The sequence below is a fragment of the Daucus carota genome, chromosome 8 (assembly GCF_001625215.2).
Source record: "Daucus carota subsp. sativus chromosome 8, DH1 v3.0, whole genome shotgun sequence".
NCBI lineage: Eukaryota > Viridiplantae > Streptophyta > Magnoliopsida > Apiales > Apiaceae > Daucus > Daucus carota.
Window position 1 is genome coordinate 10,253,292 of NC_030388.2, and position 7,176 is coordinate 10,260,467.

At 35.3% G+C, this 7,176-nt stretch overlaps 1 long non-coding RNA gene across 4 annotated transcripts; it reads right to left on the reverse strand.

Annotated features, from left to right (window-relative positions):
- Positions 1 to 1,417: 1,417 nt before the first annotated feature.
- LOC108199118 (uncharacterized) lies at positions 1,418 to 4,331 on the reverse strand. Of its 4 annotated transcripts, XR_010286208.1 has the most exons (8): positions 3,949 to 4,319; positions 3,611 to 3,702; positions 3,064 to 3,138; positions 2,884 to 2,939; positions 2,729 to 2,806; positions 2,500 to 2,610; positions 1,880 to 1,995; positions 1,418 to 1,769 (listed from the first exon to the last, which is right to left on the reverse strand). It is a non-coding gene; the product is annotated as an uncharacterized LOC108199118 (long non-coding RNA). The 4 variants fall into 4 exon arrangements; XR_010286209.1 differs by having other exon boundaries at positions 1,418 to 1,995; positions 2,500 to 2,643; positions 3,949 to 4,331; XR_010286210.1 differs by having other exon boundaries at positions 1,418 to 1,995; positions 2,500 to 2,600; positions 3,949 to 4,330.
- Between the last annotated feature and the right edge of the window lie 2,845 nt (positions 4,332 to 7,176).

Sequence of the window (7,176 nt, forward strand, 5' to 3'; positions counted from 1 at the left end):
CTTTTTAGGTGTAGGGATCAGTAAATTTGCAAGGCACCCCCACACTTTCAGGTGTTGGTAACTTGGTTTCTTTTTCATCCACATTTCATAAGGACTCATAACCTTATTCTTACGAATCGTAATATTTAAAATAGTATTTGCGCATAAGATGGCTACCCCCACATCGATTGCGGAAGTCCAGAGCTTAACAACATCGCATTCATCATCTCCTTGAAAGTGCGATTATTCCTCTCAGCCACTCCATCTGACTGAGGTGAGTTTGGTGTAGTGATCTCATGGATTATACCATGTTGTGAACGGAATTTGTCAAACTGTTCAACATGTTCGCCTCCACGATCGCTACGTATCGTTTGATTGTCTCTCAATTTCTTCCTTATAGATTTTAAATTTATTTATAGCTTCATCATTGCTTTTCAGTAGATATACATAGCAGTATTTTGTACGATCATCTATGAATGTAATAAAATACTTGTTTCCACCTCTTTTTGGAGCGAATTTTAAATCACATGCATCGCAATGTATTAGGTCTAGCACTTTGGTGTTCCCTTCCACACGTTTAAATGATGATCTCGTTAATTTTGCCTCAACACAAGTTTCACACTTATGTTTTGAATCGATAGTTGGTTTTGGCATGTATTCTTTTGCACTTAATCTTCGTAAAGTGTCATAATTTACATGTCCTAATCTAACATGCAATAAATTAGGAGACTTAAGCAAGTAAGCAGAGAAGAATTCTTTATTTCATCATCGTCCCTAACGGACATCACATTGAGCTTAAAAAACCCATCCGTTACATAGCCCTTGCCTACAAACATACCACTCTTAAGCAAAATTACCTTAATAGACTCTATTATAATACGAAAGCCATGTTTATTCAACAAGGAACCAGACACAAGGTTCTTGCAAATATCAGGCACATACACTACACCATAAGTGGCCTATTGTAACAGCCAAAAAAGTGTGAATAAAGGCCAGAAAGTGTTGCTGAAAGTGCAAAAAAGGGCTATGGTAACACTTTTTCACAAAATAGGATCGTAACTAAAATCGGTGCTACCATAGGGGTCTAAGGTAACACATTGTCATTTTTTGGTTACACCTCAAAAAGTGTAACCATACACCTCTATGCCTACACTTTTATTTGTTTTGGTAACACTAAATGAAATGTAACTATAGGTCTATGGTAACACCATTTGTGCTACTGTAACATTAAACTTTGAAAAACTAAGTTATCAATGGCAACATCTTGTTGGTGTTATGGTTACATTTTTATATAAACCTTTCTACCTTTACCTACATTTTTTATATCATTACCAACATTTTTTGATATTTAGCAACAATGAAATATGATCCATTTATAACAATAGCTACACTTTACAAGACTCTTTGCCAACACTTTATAGGGAAAAAAAAGGCAATATAACATTTGAAAATAGCACTTCCCCATTTCAAATTTACCAACCAATATCCAACAACAAACACAATTCCAATAAGTACCAAAACAGATGTCCAAGCCTAGCTATACCAACCAACAACCACACCAAAACAAGTACTGGTGCTTGAAACTAAATACATCATAAACATGAGTTAATTACTAGAGTTAACCGAGTTAATTTTAAACAAAAGAGAGTAGAATTGCGACAAGCATAAGTTCGGTCTTGCTTCCGTGTCAAGATCTGCTTGGCACATTCTCCCCAATAGCCTTTGGACACTGTATGAAAGGAGACAAACTGGACCTCTTTGCTTATTGATTGACCCATGTCTATCAAAACCTTCAGAATTAAAATAAAAAGAAAAAGAATTTGCTGAGATGACAGGCCATATAATAAGAAAATAACAAAGATAATCAAGTTGAGCATCAAATGCTTCTAGAGCACCCTACCCGAAACAACCCAATTCACAGAGGGCGAGTTAAATGGATATGTTGATCAATCTGGATTAATAAGTAAAATCTGTTGCTGTTTTAAGAGCTCTCTGATATGTCTGTTTCATAGCTTCCTGCCAGCAAATATTAAATTCAGTGTGAGATAATTGTATAAGTTGCTGATGGAGTGATTTTAATTGATTACGAAGAGTATGTATTATGAGCCACACAAATATAATTTTAAAAGTGAGAGGAGAAAAATGGATATTAAAAGAAAAGGGGCAGTCACCTTTTAGAGATATACTAACAAATATGTCTTGAGATTGATATTGAATTAGGCAATGAACACAAAGTATATTTTATTTTCATCGTTCATTTTAGAGAAGAAAGGAAGATTTATTTCTCTTTCTTATTAAAAATTTCTTTAATAAAAGAACATTACAAGCTCCACCTCATTTTCTGTTCTTTTCTCTATTTTCAAAAGTCACGATTTAAAAACAGTTGTTATGACTCTTTTCTGAAGAACTCAACATATTTTCATAGCATTTGAAGTTCAATATAAAAGAACAGGATGTTCCCCGCAGTACAATACTACAATCAACTGTGTAAGTTAAAAGAGAAAGTAAAAAAGAAGCTACCGGATCAGACAGAGGCTGTAAATTCAATTCATGCTCCGTGATCTTCCTTATCTTCTTTACTGTAGTAGTCCCACTCATCTTTTTATAACTCGACTTCAAACCTGCCAGAGCCTACAGTTCATTGTGTAAGCTAGATCGGCGCAACTATACATCATATAAGAAATTTACACTTAGCAAGACAACTAAAAAACAACAATTTGTCAAAAAAAACAAAGACCAAAATTTTCACCTTCAGACCCCCTTTCCACCCACATTTAGCTCGATGACAGCTCCATGTAGCGGTATTCCTGCAACATTTCATATTATACTACTTCCAAGTTCCATTAGAATTAATAAATAAAAAGTTTTTAAAAGGTCAAATAAGAGAGAGAGATTCAGAGTTACCCATCATGCTCAGTGAGAAGTGATAATGCCTTCTCTCCTGAATTTCCACCTTTGCACTATGGAAAAGAAAAAATATAGAGCGAAGGTGTCCAGTAAATTTTTTTCTTAAAGCTTTTCAGCATAAACAAAAAAAAATCGTTAGGTAGACATGAAGAACACACACTTGATACTATGCCTTACCTGAAGTTTAGATTCAAAGTCCTCAGGGGACCAATTTACATTGGTCTCTTTAAGTTCGTATTTCCCAGCAACAACCTGCAGACCAGAGATCAATATATTTAGGCATCACAAAGTTGTGGTTAATGCTACTTAAAAATATAAACAAAACTGAAGCAACAGATATATAGGGCCAAGAATATCATCTTCTTGTGTATTCATTCTATTCATATTCTACTTCAAGTAATTATTACTGAACACTTAAAATCGCAAAACCCACTGCCCAAGGTCAGATTAAATATTTTTATATTAATCATAATCGAGCACTGGACATCCTCAAATATTCATTACATTTTACCACACAAACATTAATAATGTATTAAATTAAAAGGTACACATAGAAAAATGATCAGTACACTTTGAGAGAAACTATACGATAACTGGTTATTTGACAAACATGCCGTATAAGAATCAACAAAAATTGAACTTGGAATAAATGTAATATATATATATATATATATATATATATATATATATATATATATATATATATATATATATATATATATACCCCTCATGTACCAGCAGCCACTGAAGGAGCAATTAGAACATTACACTTCCTTAACACATCAGCTGCTTCCGGGGTGCAGGGCATGTTTGAACCTAAACAGAAATACAGGGACAATTAACAGCAGGAGAAAGACTAATGGCAAAAAAATACACATGAAAGCCATGATTACCAAAACCAAATCTTACGAAAAGACAAATAACTAACTGATAAATTGAAAGGGCATAAATGCTTCAAAATTAAATTCAGAAAATCTGGCCATCTACTAATACGAAGGCACTTGGCTGGCAGTTGTACACACCTAAGAATGAAAACTTTTGGATCAGAAGTTTAGAACTCACCTAAAAAACTCGAACAGAAGAGAGATCCACACACCAGACCTCCAAAGCTCTAGACCTCAAAGCAAATCCCCAATCCACTGAATACCAAGCTCCAAAATCCTGGAATCAAAAAGAGAGATCCATTAATTTAAGTTTAAGTGCAGAAATACAATCAATTGAACTCAAAATACAAAACCCCTAATCTTAAGAAGCCCTGTTTTGAAGCCCATCAAACCAAAGCCTAGATCCAATCAATTGAGAAGATTTTCAATTACAAATGCTGAAACAACAAAATAATTGATATAAAAAGGGTTGAGAAAGCAAGGGAGACGAGACTGAGACTCTGAGAGAGAGTGGAGAGAACAACTATAGAGATAGTGAAAGTCAAGAGTGATAAATTTTCCCCGACATATATGTTTTGTTTTTAATTATTTTCAATCTCCCGCTCTCTTGTTTTCATTGTAGCCGCTCAAACATTTCATTTTTCAGTTACACTTTTTTTAAATCAACGATAACACCAAATAAAATGTTACCATAGATGTCTCATTACATCTATGATTACACTAAAGTTTACCTATAGTTACACTAAAAAATGGTGTAGGCATATGTACACAAAATTCATTTTAAGGCACCTATGGTAACATTTTATCTTGTAACACCAAAATTATTTGTTACAATAGGTCACTTATGGTGTAGTGATAGAGTACATCCTTCAAAGTCAAGTCCTTCCTAGAGGTCATCTTCAAAATCACAATGCATTCCCCTTTAATGGTAGAAGTTGCTGAATTCCCTATGTAAAGTTTCCCACCGGCATCGGAAACTTAGAGGCTAGAGAAAATCGCCTTGTTTGAGCAAACATGGCTAGTAGCACTAGTATCAATCCACCACTCACATGGATTTGAACCAACCAGATTCACTTTGGAGACTGTAGCGCAGAGGTCTATCTCACTTATCTCCCTAAAGATATAATCCACCATGTTTGCTTCTTTCTTCTTGTTGGGCTTCTTTGGCTTCCTGCAATCAGCAGACCTATGCCCCACTTTGTCACTGTTGAAGCGCTTACTTTGAAACTTTGACTGCTTCGAAATCCCTACCTTGGGTGCCAGCTTTGCCCCTTTTTCAGAATTGATCTTCTTGGGCTTGGAGCTTTGAGCATGCTCCACCATATTTGCCATTTCAGTGGCAACGTTCACTTTTTTCTCGGACCCCCTGTTGTCTTCTTCAATAAGAGGTCTAATAATTAGATCCTTCATATACATCTCCTTTCGCTTGTGCTTAAGGTAGTTCTTGAAATCTTACCATCCTGATAGAAGCTTTTCAATAACAGCAACTGCTTGGAAAGACTCGCTTTTGACCATTCCCTTAGTGTGAATCTCATGAATGATCACCTGTAGTTCTTGCATTTGACTCACCACAGTCTTGGAATCCACCATCTTATAATCAAGAAAGCAGCCAATTATCCACTTCTTAGCCCAGCGTCCTCGATTTATACATATGTTCAAGTGATTCCCATAAGTCCTTAGTTGTTTGCTTTGTGCTGTACACGTTGTACAGCGAGTCAACTAGATAGTTGAGCACATAATTCCGACAAATATAGTCGGCTTACTCCCAAGCATCAGCGGCATACTGCACGTTGCCCTCATCAGTGAGCAACAGTACCTCTTCCTTAAGGTAGCAGTCCAGATGCAACGTGGTCAAATAAAACAACATCTTTTGCTGCCAATGTTTGAAGTTCGATCCATTGAACTTATCAGGTTTCTCATTATATGCAGTAGGCCTATTAGAAACTGTAGGCACAACATGTGCAAAGGGTGCAGTATTCATCGTTGGTCCAAAACCTGGCGGAGTCTGTCCGAAGGGTACACTAAACGGTCCAACGACAGTGTGTCCCATGGGCACATGCCCCGGAGGTGCATGTCCAACCAACGTTTGCCCCCATCAGATACTACAATATGTGCATTAGGGTTAGGCGTCAGTTGCTGACCCCCATCGAATCCGACGATCTATGCGTGGGGATATGCCGTCGTATTTAGCGCGTTGTTCATATTTTTTTTCTTCATTAATCTGTTAATTCACAAACAAGAAGAGACAGATGTATCAGTCGCATATAAATAATAAATAGCTTTAAGATTGTGAATACAATCTGCGAATATTACAATCAAATAAAAGTGTGTGCGAGTTACAGATCATGTATAAAAGTGAAGAACAAATACAGAAAGATATTAAAAAAGATACGAATCTTCGAGTCCAGTCGAAACTGTCTCCTTAAAGCTATTTCGCCTCTCACCGTATGTGTTGAGTCGATAGCCTCCCGAGATAAAATGAGGTTGCGGCGTCGTTATCAATAACGGCACCTTTGGCGAGCTAAAATCGAGCAAGAGAACTATCACCAGAGAGAAGGAGAGTTGTGGTATTGAGAGAGAGATGAGGTTGTGTTTAGATGATACAAACGGTACAACCTATAAGAGAATTTATAGGTGCAGAGAGACTTGTGCGCTACTGTTTTTCATAATTAAATATCATTAATTATGAAATCAGTGTAATATTTGCACGCTACTCTATTCCATAAATAATCTGAAACAGAATCAGATTGAAATATATCAAGATATACACCATATCAATTAATTTGAAACAAAATTAAATTAATCTATGCCATAATATTTGAGACAAATTCCAATAGAAAAAATAATTTCCATTATTAAGATAATATCATCATATCTCACACATATCTTAGTCATAATGCTCAAAATATGACTTACCAATATGTGACTTATACCCATATTTTCCAACAATAATACTATTCTTTCGGTCCCAAATTTATGTTTTATGTCCTTATTTGACATGTTAGTTTGCCCTAATTTAAAACCATCTTTACTTGTTATTGGCGTTGTAGAGTTTCCTTTTTTACTATAAAAACTAGGGAGAAAAACACGTTCCGCGCGATTGAAAAAACTAGGTTATATAAATTCAAAATATATTCTATTTAATGTTATAAATTTTAAATATCGAAAACTAACTAGCAAGGCACTCAAGTATTATATCACTCAAGTAGTATATCTCATGAAATTAGCATGAAAAAACCTTTTCTCTAAAAAAAAATCATGACAAACCTTTGATATTTTTAAAATTATTGAATATGTGCACATCATTTCAAACAGGTTTCTCATTTGGAATAATGTCAATTTAATAAATCTCGACAATCTTGTATCAAAAACCCAAGTGGAGATAACATTCGAACCACACTTCGGA